The sequence below is a fragment of the Callithrix jacchus genome, chromosome 12, assembly GCF_049354715.1.
Source record: "Callithrix jacchus isolate 240 chromosome 12, calJac240_pri, whole genome shotgun sequence".
NCBI classification, from domain to species: Eukaryota; Metazoa; Chordata; class Mammalia; order Primates; family Cebidae; genus Callithrix; species Callithrix jacchus.
This window is the reverse complement of record NC_133513.1, coordinates 69,006,719-69,021,842: the sequence shown is the minus strand read 5'-3', so window position 1 is coordinate 69,021,842 and position 15,124 is coordinate 69,006,719. Positions and strand designations below refer to the sequence as shown.

General features: G+C 36.2%; 1 protein-coding gene across 3 annotated transcripts in view; it reads right to left on the bottom strand.

Annotated features, from left to right (window-relative positions):
- TMEM26 (transmembrane protein 26) overlaps window positions 1-15,124 on the bottom strand; it is a 51,277-nt gene that overhangs the window by 34,858 nt on the left and 1,295 nt on the right. The gene's annotated exons all lie outside the window — the stretch shown is intronic.

Genomic DNA, 15,124 nt, shown 5'->3' with positions numbered 1-15,124 from the left:
TAGACTATGTGGCTTAAACTGTAGGAGATGGGTCAGAGTGGCGGGAGAAACCAAAGGGAAAGGAGCAGGGCTTCTGAAAGGTCACAAGGCTCTGTAATGCTTCTGGGAGTAGCTGAAGGCAGCTGTTCTCTTATCCTGAGGAGTAGGTACAAGGGAGTGTAGGGCAATTTATCTTAAACAGCTTATTTTCTTATGTTGTCCAGGAACTGGCCTTTGGTCATCCTCACACCTGACTTCCCACTGACAGGGGGAACATTAATGTTAATTACCCGCAGACTGTGTTTGCTCCAGGCTTTCAGCATTACGTCTGTACTGAATAAAACCAAGCAGCTCCAGATCTTCCAGGCTGCTGTCTCTCTGGCCACCAGAGCCAGGTAGACCCCCTCACTGCTCTTACACTGCATACCTGTGCCTGAGTACTCTTCATACATTGTTTGGCCAGGGTCTGTGGGACGGACCCAGCATTAAACTACAGACATTGATTTTCTCATAGCTCTGGAGGCTGGAAGCCTGAGATTAAGGTACCAAAAGACTAGGATTCTGGTGAGGGCTCCCGACAGTATCTTCTCCATGTGTTCTTAGATATCTGTCTCTTCCTCTTCTTATAAAGCCTCTAGTTTTATTGGATTAGGACCCTACCTTTATAACCTCATTTAACCTTAATGATCAAATTAATCTCCAAATATTGTCACATTTGGGGTTGGGACTTCAATCTAGAAATCTGGAAAAGGATACAATTTAGCAGACACATTTATCTCCCAGGGTTTTTTATTTTACTTCCTATAAAGCAGTGACTGGCAGTGCTTGGCATTCAATGATAAGTAGTTAATCCTAGTATTATTATGGGACAAGGTACAACATAAATGTGTGCTTAAAATTTTGAAATAAGAAAAATAATATACTTTCCAAATTTATTTCTTCAAATTGGGCTTGTCACAGTGGCTCAGACCTGAAATCCCAGCACTTTGGGAGGTTGAGGTGGGTGGATCACTTGAGGTCAGAAGTTCGAGACCAGCCTTAGCAACATGGTGAAACCGTGTCTCTACTAAAATTACAAAAAATTAACAAGGCGTGGTGGTACAGGCTGTAATCCCACCTATTCAGGTGGCTGAGGCAGGAGAATTCCTTGAACCCAGGAAGCAGAGGTTGCAGTGAGCTGAGATCAGCTACTGCACTCCAGCTTGGGCAACAGAGCGAGACTCAGTCTCAAGAAAAAAAGATAAACAAACAAACAAAAAAAAACAAATTGAACTTTATTTTAGAGGACTCTTTCATTACAGAACATCTCAAAGTCAAAATTTTGTCAATATAATTTTATTTAAATGCTTTTAATACACAGCAATAGTTTGAAATGACCTAGAAAATAGACATGTTAATTGCTCAACAAATAGAATTATTTGAGATGAAATGTTACCCAAACTATGTCATTATAATTCAGGAGAGAAAGGTGAAATGAAAAGAGAAAATTTAGAATGATTTTTTTAAAGCTATTAATCCTTTCACTAATATCATTTTTTTTTCAATTTGTAGAGAGAGAAAAAGGGCAAGAGAAAGAGAGATCTTTTTAAAAAATCAATATTTAATATAGATAGTTCTCCATTTTTGGTTTCCTACAAAAAACAATTTTGAAACAAAAGGTTATGGGTCATGATATTATTAAAATCTGGAGAATAGTAAAACTGTAGAGAGATATCAAAAGCCCATGTTCAGCATGCTCTTAAAAAAAAAAGAACAATTAACTTTTTGACTTCACATATCAAAGGAAACATCAGGAGATAATATTTCCCTTGTGAAATCGGGAAAGAAAGTAAATTCTAGTCAGAGGGACAGTTGAAATATGCAAATTTTTGTTTGGACACATCAAATGTTGGCTGGATTGCAATTTTGTTGAGTCTCTTGGGATTTATTTTTAGATTAACAGCACCCCCCTCACAACAATAGTGTAACAATAATCTAGGGAAAACCATAGCCTGAACACGTAATAGCTCTTGAAAGAGGTTAAAAATATAACAATACCCTTAACATCTTCTATGCGTACGATTTATTTCTATAATTGGAAAAAAGTACTATCCTGTTTCAACATACTTCCTCTAAATGGGAAACTGGCTATATAAACAAACTTCAAGATTCAAGATGTTTTGTGTTGCCTACAGTAGAAATCTACACTCCAAAATCTGATATCCTATGTCTTCCTTATCTGGTCTTATCTCCTCTTTCCCTTCCTATTCCCTAATCGCATCCTATCTAGCTGAGCCACTCAGTAGTTACAACCTACTGTGTATTTTAAATAAGACAAACAAAATGTTTTGGAAAATTCCTCTCACTTCAATCCTCTTCATTAGATTATTTGACCTAATGAAGAAAGGGGGTAAGAAAAAGGAATCATATCAAGGGCCCAAGAATTAATTATATTCAACTCAATTCTTAGCCTTGTTCAACTAACCATGTGTCTCTGGTAAGAACCAAGTGCTCTCTGCTCTTTTAATTTGGTTAATCTGAGGGCAGAGGTGCTGCAAAGGTTTCACAGAAAATATCTCCCAAAATTATGAAAGTTTATTTTGGAATGTCCTTCTCTTACATGTCTATCCACCAATATTCTGCTTGTGTTTTACAGGCACAGCAGGAATTAATCTTAACCTGTATTTCTCTCCTGACCCAACATACGCTGTACTGTGTTATAGTTATGTGTACATAAGACTTTGCTTTCCTAATATAAGTTCCTAGAAGAAAGATCCTGGGTCTTATATATCTTTTTATCTCTTTCCTCTTCCCACTGGTTCATTTTCTCTTCTCTCCAGTGGAATCACAGTGTCTTACTAAGTCTTCAGTTAATGCTTATTAAGCAAATGCTTAAATACTTGAATGCCTAAATTTATGAAGGAAGGAAGGAAGGACTGAGCAAATAAAGTGAATAGAGACTACTGATATCTACAAGAATCTTTCATTTCAAGAGGTCTGGTATCAAGTAAGCTCTTTCAGCTGTGACCCTTGAATTATTACATGATAGTGTGAACCAGTATAAATTTCAGAAACTTAGAAGACCCAAATTTGAATCTTGCCTCTTCCACGCACTCATCTTTAGAAATTCTCAACCTTCTCTGAAACTTAATGTCCTCATCTGTAAAATGGGGAAAGTAATACCCATCTCATAGTGTGATTATGAGGATTAAATAAGAAAATGTACACCATGAGATTGACACCTTAGGTGCTCAGTAAATGTACTTGCTGTTTTCCCTAGACTCAGCTTTGAAAATTTACTCACGGCTACATGTTTGGTATCTATGCTTATGAAGGACTCTTAGAGGACACCAGTTTAGAAGATTGTTTCTTTGTATAATTTATAATCACTTCTATTTTTAAACCATGATTCTCAAAACTAAGCCTGTATAAGGCCACATACAGTGGCTCATGCCTGTAATCCCAGCACTTTGGGAGGCCAAAGTGGACAGACCATTTGAACTCAGGAGTTTGAGACCAGCGTGGCCAATATGGGGAACCCCTGTCTCTACTAAAAATACAAAAACTAGCTGGGTGTGGGGGTGCACGCCTGTAATTCCAGAAACTCAGGAGGTTGAGGCAGGAGAACTGCTTGAATCTGGGAGGTGGAGGTTGCAATGAGTTAAGATCACGTCACTGCACTCCAGCCTGGGCGACTGAGCAAGACTCTGTCTCGGAAAAAAAGAAAAAACAACAAAAGCTAAACCTAGATAAAACTCCTAAAATCAAAGGCCCTTTCTTTGTACTGTTGAATACAAACATTATTATGCCTAACTTCACAATCAATGTTGAGGCAACTATTATCACACTGCCATAGTTTGCATGGAGTATTTGCCCATCATGACCTACAAGATGCTGCCCACTCAGGGCCCTACCCCCGTCTTGTGCTCTGTTGCTTGCCATTCCTCCAACTGTGTCATATATCAGTGTTCTTCTTCCAGTCCTCAGGAAAAAAGAAGTGCTATCCTAACTGAAGCCCTCAACATGTATTTCTCTCTTTAGAAATACCCACCTTCTACTTTTAACCTGATTATTTCCTTATAGTTCATATCAGTTATATGGAACTTCACAAAACTTACCATGCTCCTCAAGTCTAAATTAGCCCTCCCTGGTCACTTTTATGCCATAGATTTTCAAAATATATAATTACATATGTGCATATGTATATGTGTGTGTATTTGATATCATTTAAGTGTTGACTCCAAGCAATCCTAAATAATGCAAGCGCCAAAGCTGTGTCTGTCTGCTCATAATTACAGTCATCCCTTAGTATCCAGGGGGACTAGTTCTAGAAACCCTGCAAGTAGCAAGCACTATGAATGCCCAACTTCTCTATATAAAATAGTGTTGTATTTGCATATAACCTATGTACATCCTCCCTATACTTTAAATCATTTCTGCCTTACTTATAATACCTGCTATAGTTGTAAATGTTATGTAGATAATTGTCATACTGTATTGTTTTTTGTTTATATTATGTTTTATTGTCACATTGTTGTATTTTATTGTATGTTTTTCCCAAATATTGTTGATCTGCAGTTGGTTGAGTGTGCAAATGTAGAGCCCGCATATATGGAGGGCTGACTGTATCCTCTCAGATTCTTCTGGAGTATCTGGCATGTGATGAGCTCACCACAAATGTTTAGTGATTCAATAAGCCTCTGGTTGATTTACAGTTCCTGCTTTCTCGACACTTTATTGCTGGTTTGACTAAAAAATTATTTATGAAATATCATCATAAATTGATTTTTATTAGAAGTTTTACAGAAGAAAACTAATTTCATATGTTCTGCTCCTATGAAAGATTTAATATTTTAGTGTGACATCATAGCCACTCCTTATTATTTTGAGGTTTTGCAGTGTTCTTGACCATGTGTTGTCAGTGCAATTCATTTTTAGAACAAAGAAGAGTGTGAAGTTTAAAAATTAATAAACCAGGTTTTATTTTAGTCTTTGTCTTGGTGGCATTAGGAGTAAGGAGAAGTGCAGTACCTTGTATGAAGACTAATACCATGGAACGTTCTGGTAAACTCGCAAATCATTTATATCAGGTTTCTGGATAATTGTTTATAGACATACAATATGTTGGACTGATAAAGAGCTGATAAGTATATGATTCAATGACTAAGATATGTCCAAGTGAAAAATTTTTACAAATGGACAATGCCCTATTACCAGTGAGCTATCTCCCTTAGAAAGTCAGATTTATTACAATCCCAATTACCTGTCAGAATAACAAAGTTGTCCAACAAGAATTCTTTAAGGCCAAATTACTTTGCTCAGCTTTTTTTTTCTAACTAAAATCCTCCTAAAAATATTCTTTCTTTTTCATGAAGTTGTGCTATTTGTTTTAATTCCATAGCTCTTAGCCTACCTACCAATTATCTCCTAAATACACACAAGCAGGAGAACCATCTCAAATAATTTTTTTCTTTATATGTTTATTTGTTTATATAAAAATTTATTTGTTTTGTTTTATTTGTTTATGAAATATACATATATGTGTGTTTTGCTAAATGTTAGACACTGCTCTGAGCTCTTTAAAAGCTTCACTCATTGCTTTTGTCAGTTCATTTCATCCAAAAGTAAAATATTAGTTACCATACAAAGTTGTCATTTCAACAAATTATAATGTTTTTTACAAAATGACCTGTCATGACATTTAGCAATTTAGCAGTGCAATGGATTTTATTTACTTCGACTCACCCATTAGTCTAGAATTAGGATTCCATTTTCCTCTTTCTAAAGATGATAATTATTAATGTTTTCTTATTGAAAAAAATAACATTCATTCATTTTTATAAACAAACGACAATAGAAATAAGCCTATAGAAGAAAAATTAACCATGTCACTACCCTGTTTAGTTTTTCTCTGTCTTCTGATCATATGCATATATCTGAAAATGAATAATATTTAAGTGAAGCAAAAATAGTATTCAAAATGTACGTCAACTGAATCCAGCTTTTATTTGTATTTCATTTCTCAGTATTTTCTCCTCTACAAAAACAGAGTGAAGTTATAAGAATACTAGAGCTGAGTTTCAAAATTTCATGTTAAATAAGATTTTGCATGTCACGTCCTCAGTAAAATTTCTGGAGCACTTTATAACAGTGGGTTTATTTTCATGGAAATCAAAAAACTAGGTTATGATATTCTTTTGTAATTCCCTAAACCTATCTAACAGTGTAAGGGTTGTCTGTCCTCCTTACACATAGAATCACTTCTCTAATGGGCCTTAACATGTACAATTCTAGGCTGCTCGGCAAGGGCTTTCTGTTAGTGTGAAAGAGGAATATGATGACCAATATAACAGCCTCAGTATTTCCTTTATCTATCTGCAACTTCTCAAAGTGAACCCAATGCTTTTGCAGAACACAAAGGCTCTGAACACCTGGTAAGTCACCAGTGTGACCCCCGCCACCACCCATTAAGCTTCTTAACTAGCATGTCCCTCACCACCACCTCCCTTCCCAAAGCCCTTTGCATGTGCCTGTCCCCTGGCAAGAGAGTCACAACTAAATAGCCAAGAGCTAATGACAATTCCCCCACAATATGGAAAACTGAATATAAATGAGAATGTTTTGAAAGGTGCCACGATCAGTTGATAGGTTTGTTTATTCAGTGATCTAACGGATGACCAGACAAATAATGACAGAAGAGACAAGGAGGAACTTCAAACAGGTTGAGATGAAATCATTGCAATGAAATCATTCTTTGTATTTCCAAAGTCCTTGCAGATTGTCTACATTTAGGTTTTGTAAAGAGGAGATACTACTGAATGTGACTCTTAATTGTAACTGTCATTGTTTGTTGTTGCAATTTAAAAAAAATAAAGTCATATTCTCAAATTATGATATAAACTGATAGCAAAATTGTACCCCATAGACCTCATTCAATCTAAAATTTTCCAAGCAAGCACAAGCTTTATTACAACGGAAGTTGTTCACAGTCACACTTCAGCAATATGTTTCGCTATTACTAAACTAGATATAGTAACAAAATATGCATCCATTTGAGGATCTACATATTATTTTTCTCATAGAATATTTCAGAAGAAAGCAAAATCATGGCATCCTCCTAAATGAATTGTTCCAGTTGAAATCCTAACTATTGCCATCATGATATTCTTTCAACCTTAAAGCATCTCTCTTTTTCTGCACTCATAACCACCAGTATCTCAGAAACCATTTACCTCTGAAATCTTCCTTGTCAACAAGCCTACCTTACTGTTGTATCTTGATTTTGAAGGCTTTCCACATTCTTGGGCTTAATTTGTGAAAAATTACTTGGTTCTCTAAATGTTATTTTATACTGTTCTCATATGACTATATATATTTTCTATTTTGTATAAAACCACCAACACAGCATCTAGTACAATAAATACTTATTTAATGAACAAATAAACTTACATTACTGCTGACTAAAAGAACTTCAATACTTGCTGAGAAATTAAAAGGCATTATAATTATTATTTATATAAGGCTTTAGTTGATTTCATTCTAAATAAAGACAATAGTACTTATTTCTGTGCTGTAAAGGAGATTGGTTCTTTAAGACAAAAGTGAAAATAGTCTAGAATTTTTCCCCTTTTTCTTCCTTTTACATCCTGTTTTGATTTTACAAGAATGTTTGCTTATGCAAGAGTGTATCTGAGCCAGATACTCTTATATCTAGTATGGACTTTCCTACATTATGTTCTAAGAAAAACCATGCCAGTCCTCCTTGAGCTAGTCACTTGAGATTTACCTACACAATTTAAAGAAAGGAAGAAAGAGAGAGACAAAGAAAAAGAAAGAAAGAGAGAGAGAAAGAAAAAGAAAGAAAGAAAAAAAAGAAAGAAAGAAAGAAAGAAAGAAAGAAAGAGACACCACCATCAAAACTTTGATCCTTTCTCTATTAAGAAAATCCTTGACTCTAAAAATTACGTAGTAATGTAGTCACTGAATACAAAAAATAACAAGGAGGCTGATGGAGTAAAGGGAGGACTCAACACAGGATTACTAAACTGTTAATCCTGGGAAGAAGACTCTTTCTCCAGACCTCTAAGCTGTAGCTTCCCCAACTGCAAGCAGAAGCACGAAGGCACTACCAGGGCTGTTGTCAGAACTGAATGAGCTGATGTGTGCAATGCCAATGCCTGGCTCAATAAATGTGAGTGCTCACCAGATGCTAGGAATTGTATTTATGATCTATTATTATCCGTTGTGACCTTGGATTAATGATTTAGTGTTGCTGTGCATTACTGTCCTCACCCTAAAATGGTAATTAAAATGGGCAACTAATTGATAGGGTCATTGTAAGGATTATATGAGATAAGGGAAAGAAAGCAGGCTGTAGCATTGTCAGCACTCAATAATTGATAAGTGGTGCCACCTCCATTATCATCATCATCATACCTTCACCATAATCATCATCGCTAGTATTAAGAGCCTGCCTGAGAGTGACACTAGCCAATTTATGGGAGGCTATTTCAGGTAGATTAAAACATGTATGAGACAGGAAGCTCAATCTGGGAAATAAGAAAGCAAAGGAACACTGCAGGAGCAACCCCACCTCCTCACCCAGGGCTACAGCAGTGCTGATCTTTATGTGCTTAAGGATGACTGATTTTTATTCTAATAAGTGGATAACATTAAGTCAGTTGTATATTATCTATCTCTTCAAGGTTCAGACAAACCAAAGATAAAATATAACCCACCTTCTTAAGTAACTATGGGTAATAGGTTTACATTCAGAGAAAAGTAACAAAATTGGTGTTCACCCTGGCATCTTATGCTGACAGTCCTTATATTCTTATGATTTCAACATGACTTTCCACAAAAGTACATTTCATAAAGTGCCTACATTAAACTTTTTTTTAAAGAGAAGAAACTTTTTTTTAACAAAACATTTTATACACCGAAGGCCTAATTGTCCTAGTACCATGACTTTATAGGAACCTCCAGAGTAGTGGAGAACATATACATGGGGAGAATAAACCTTGATATAAATGTGAATTTTCCACTGTTGGAAAAAACATTAAGCTATTCAGATTTGTCCTGATGCTGTATGCATAATGTCACTGCCATGAGAAGAAACGCATGAAATTCAAAAATAGGGCTATATTTATACTGACTTATAAGAGCTGCCCATGTTAATTTGTACTTTGTTTTTCTTCCAGTCAAGTACAAAAAGTGAAAAATATATGTATCTAACTTTAATTTTTAGTTCTAAATGTCTCAATTGAATATACTCATAAAGAAAGCATGGCCATTATTCAGTGATTCAGTTTCTTGGAGATCCCATTCTACATGCAGACATAATTATTATACTGGTCCGAAGTCCTCTGTGAAGTAAAAGAAGGAAGTGTGCCTTCTTCTTGGGAGTAAAGCATGGCACTAATTTATGGAGAAGGCTCTTCTTCCCAAACCATGGCACTAATTTATGGAGAAGGCTCTTCTTCCCAAACCATGGCACTAATTTATGGAGAAGACTCTTCTTCCCAAACCATGGCTTGGATTACTTAAAACAAAGTCATTTGATAATAACATTCAGTGTGTGCTTCCTAAAATTATGCACATTTAAGTCACCCTTTTGCAGTGAGTTCAAGACTCAGGATCTGAAACACACATTCCCACAAAGATACAGGAAGATAAATACAAGCATACCTTGGTTTCAGACATCTCAATAAAGTGGATCACACAAAATTTTTGATTTCCCAGTCCATATAAAAGTTATGTTTACACTATACTGTAGTCTATTCAGTGTGCAACAGTCATGCCTTAACAAAATGTACATACCAGCCAGGCACGGTGGCTCACGCTTGTAATCCCAGCACTTTGGGAGGCTGAGGCAGGCGGATCACGAGGTCAGGAGATTGAGACCACCCTGGCCAACATGGTGAAACCCTGTCTCTACTAAAATACAAAAAATTAGCAGGGCATGGTAACGCACTCTTGTAGTCCCAGCTACTCAGGAGGCTGAGGCTGGGAATCACTCGAACCCAGGAGGCAGAGGTTGCAGTGAGCCAAGATCGTGCCATTGCACTCCTGCCTGGTGACAGAGAGAGACTCCGTCTCAAAACAAACAAAAAGTACATACCTTAATTTAAAAATTTTTTATTGCTAAAAATAAAAGAAATGCTGACACAGAGACACAGAATAAACATACACGTGGAAAAACAGTGTCAAGACTTGCTCCCCTCAGGGCTACAACAAACCTTAAAAATTGCACTATCTGCAAAGCACAATAAAATGAGGTATGCCTGGAGTATGAAACCTCACATATGCTAAAAAGCTAAAGAGAGGTTTTAGGGAATTTGGACACCAAGTGTCAAGAGGGAGAGAAGTGGTTTATCTTCTGGGAGAATTTCCAGTGCCCAGGTTGGCCATATGGAAGTCACTGGGTCTCCTTCCAAATCCCTCTATCTCATCCTCTGTAGGGTCCAAAAAGATTGGGGTGGGGAGGGGGGAGGAAGAGTGTTCTTATTTCCAAACCTTTTCTCTGGTATTTTCATAAACATTTTTGATGGAATAAAGTACATATTATCACATACTACAGAATTACATCACACAAAGTTCTCTCACATTGCTCAAAACTTATAAATCAAGATCAAATTTCTTACCATATGCATCTGTCAGGCCTACGTTTTCAATTTCACTGCTGAACTTTTCAAATGCAATTGAATGATCTAAACAGATTTCACTGAATTTTTTACGAGATTGGTTTGAATTTATGATCAATTTAGGATAGAATCTTGTTTTCTAACTTGTCTTTTCTGTTTTCAGCTGTGAGCCATCCAGACAATTTGTAATACACAGTGTTTAAAATGAGATATCATAAAGTTAAGAAAATTTGGAAGAGTTTTTAACATGGAGTCGAGGGACACCGTAATAATAAGAGAGGGAAGAGTAGAAAAACTCTTTTTATCAGTATTTATCAGTCATTTGAGAGTATGTCAGAAATGTTTCAAGGCTCATGCAGATTGTCCCTTTTTCTTATCCTCCCCATGCCTGGCTAGCTCTCTCTCTTCTATAAGGCCTCAGCTCAAATGTCACATCCCACCAGGCTTCTCTGACCATCCAGTGGCCCCTTCTTGCACATCCCCTCAGTCTGTCACCCAAACCACTGGGGCCTTTAGAGTTCTGATCACTCATTTGTTCGCTTGATTCTTCTTACCTATTCATTCATCTGTTTATTAGTTACTTATGTCTTTATTTTCTGAGCCTTGACTAAAATGTGAGGTTTTCAAGGGCTGAATTTTGCCTGTTTATTCACTTCCATATTTTCAGTACTTGAATATTGCCTGATACAATATAGTAGACGTCGTCCCGTACACTGTTGTTGATAGAAAGTGAAAAGACTCTGTGCCTTCTCCAGAGAAACCTGCTCAAGGTTGCCTAATTTACCCGCCCACCCAGGAGGTTCCCTCCCTACGTGGCCTTTGTACACCTCTCTCCAGATGCAGCTCTCACCCACTGTTCCAACAACAGCTCAAATGCTGTAAAGTTCCCTGTTCCCGACCCCATATTCCAGAGCACATCCTTTCTCCTCTGACTGTTAGAGTGTGTAAGATTGAGAGCCTGGAGTCTTCACTATTCTCTCTTAACTGACCACTAACTGGTCCTAAAAGAGATGACTTAATAGCTCTGTGCCTCAGTTTCCTCATCTAAAAATGGAAGAAAACAGAGAAACAGAAAATAAACTACAGCTATTGTCAGGATCAAATGGAATCATCTCTGTGGAACCCTTGGAAGATTCTGGAACATAGGAAAAGCTAAATGTTCATAATGATTTTGATTCCAACACATTCGAGCACTTCATCAAAATGCTACCTTTTAAAATGTCAAGCATGTTTGTTTTCTGTTTCTTCTGCCTGGTCTCGCAGTATCTAACATAGTATCATGCTTGCTCAGTAAGCAATTCAAAAATACTTAAGTAAAAGGAAATGAGGGATAACAAAGCAAGGTGACCAAATAGGTGAGTTATTATTTACTAACTCACAAAGTATATTTTCCTTGGATTTTTCTGGTGAAGAAAACTCAGTGCTTAAAATTGTGTACTCTTTGGCCAGCAAGTTCAACTTAGCTTTCTACTTATTCTCAGACAATGCCTGCTTTAACAGGCTTCAAACTTGTCACAATCTTAGTAATTTTTTCTCTCCCTGAGGAATATTTTATTGGCTGGAACGCAGCTGAAATGTTGCCTTTTATTTGACTTTACCTAAATGGTAATTCACAGATCCGTTGGATTGCTGCCCAGACGATAGAAAATACAATCAAGAAAAGCTTAAGCCAAGGGATATTCATTTTCATCTTACAGAAATGTAATTAAATATGCAGGTGAAACAGATAAATATTAGGTGAAAAAAGAGCAACCTCCATGAGTATACATTTTTTTTTAGCTTAACAGGGACGTGTTGTTGGCTCACCCTCTCTATGCTATAGGATTCCAACAAATTAAACCTCTCCAACTGGCGAGTTTGTAGTGTTGATGTAACGCTGCTTGTCCCCGGACGGCTGAGCTCAGCAATTCCAGTTCCATGTTTCCTTTCCAAAGGATAGCTAAAGAAATATTCTCTGGATAAGTGTCATATGTTTGCTATGTTTCAAAATATTTCGTTCACATTTCCCTCTATAACTCTCTTTATTGTTCCACAATTTCTATGGCTTGGACTCATTTGGGTCCAAGTGTAAATTTAAATTAAAAGAACAATACTCAAAGTAGCCCAAAGTAGTCCAATGGCGGTCCATGGATCTGATTTTCAAGGAAAAGAAGTTTTTCACCTTATATGTGTATATATTTTAGTCCATCATTCAGGTTTAGTCAATCATTATATTCCTATTTATTTATTTTCAGTATGAAAGGTTTTTTTTTCCCTTTCCCCTTCCCTTCCTCCTATTCCTCCTTTGCTGCTCATTTCCACTTGTAGAAACAATGCTTTCAATTGATAACAAATGCAATTCTTTTTCAAGTCCATTTTTTAAAAATGAACCATAATATACACAACTCTATAAATTTAGGGTCCTGATAATACATCATGAACATTCCTCAAAGTTAGGGTTAAGATCTAGCTCATTATTTTTAATATCAGTAAAATAGCCTATAGTGCAAATATTTCACTATTGTTAACATTTCCTTTGCTGGATAATCAGTATGTTTTAATCTTTACTTTCCACAAACAATAAGGATATTAATATTTTTGCTCATGTCTTCACATATGGGTACCATTGGTTCTATAGGGTAGATTCCAAAATATAAGACTATAAGACCCATGGAACAAAGGCTTATCTTTATATCTGTATAAACTAATACATATTAATATTAGTATTAATTAGAGGCAACATGTTTTCTTCCATGAACTGTAAAAAATACAAAGGCTTTCGTAGTTTAATATGTAAATCAATACAGCTATAGACTAATACATATTAATATTTTTCTGTATAGAGATATAGATATAGCCATAATGTTTACTTCATCTCTCTTTCATTCCACTAGCCTAGATTTTCTGTTGGAAATATTTTCTTAACACTCAAAAACAAAAATTATATCTTGCTTTACTCAGAAAACTTCACCTAGAAATGGCATCATCCCCAAATTAAACCCTTTTTCATTTTTACCATATTATTACAAGGATAATTGCCTACATTTTTTAGCAGCCCATCTTCTGATTTTTTTCTCACATTTAGGACAGAATAGTGTGTGGGCTCTGTCCACCATATGAATGAACATATTTGTATACTCAGTTGTATTTGGTAACATCAGTAGAATAAAGTATTATTCCTCATATTCCTATTTAGACCAGCTACAGAAACTCATTTGTTGCTGAAATTTTATACTAAGTCAAATCAATCAACATTTTTCTTTGCTTATTTTCAAATATGAGTATAGCTAGGCCAGCAAGATTTTCCTTGAATTAGTGTTATAATGCCCAATATATAAAATGGGTCTGTTCTTCCGAAATAAAGGTGAGAATTTTTTTTTCAACTTTTTTGCATGGAACCAATGGTTTATTGGTTAGTCACTCAAGTAAATTAGTCTGACTTGTGCAGATATAAAATGTGTCTAGTCGATACAAGAATATTTTTAATAAGAAGGAAATAAAGAAAAACCTTTGGATCTAGAAATGACCATTGCTTTTTTATTCATCACCAATCAACACATTCTAGTTCATATAATTCTCTAATAGCCTATGAGGCATGTATTTACAGGTAAGAAATCGAGGCTGAGATACTAAGTAGCCTGCTCAAGGTCTGACTGCAAGTAGGAAAACCCAGATTTTACCCCATCATGTGTCTAATTTTGAGGTGCATACTCTAAACACTAGTATATCTCCTGGAGAACCTGACTCATTGACCATCACTCATTTTTTGTCCCAACCATTGTTCCTCTCCTGATTTTAAGTGATGTCAGTCTGAATCAGCAGTTAAAGATGTAGACGTGAAGGTAAAGTTCGATTGGCTACAGTATTTCTACACAATGCGGGTGTTTGACTTAGAGTTAAACTGGTCTACTCTTGGAGGGGGAGAGCAGGCACCTCTTCCAAGGTTGAATGTGTCCCAGAATCTCTGGTGGTGGGTGGCAGGACTTTCCATACGACAGTTTTCAGCCTCAGACTTCATCTTTCTATGACCAAAGATATTTCCACTCTGGTTTATTAAAGTTATTCAGTCAAAGTTAAATCAATGTTATATGACCTGCTGAGTGAACAAACACTTTTCTCCCCTTTTGTTTCTTTAACCCCAAGGCTTATTTTAGAAGCTAACACCATTTTTCTTTGAGATTTCCAAAAGGCACACTGGAAAGTACCGCAAATGTCTCATGCTTAAGAAACTCTTCATGGGGGTGGGGAGGGTGGAGGCAGTGGTAGTCACATTCCCAGCCTGGTTGTATTAAATTAGGATTGTTCTTGAATAATATGGGCACTGGTAATTCTAGAAATTTTTCAAGCAGTAGAAAATGTAAGCAAAATTTACATCATCTTCAGAGGCAACATGTTTTCTTCCATGAACTGTCAAGAAATACAAAGCCTTTTGTAGTTTAATATGTAAAACTGTAGGGGGGCTGTTTTATTTTTCTGAATGCAATGACTATAATGCCATTGTGTACGTAATTAGTAAATTGCCTAATACCATTTTCTCCTTTCTC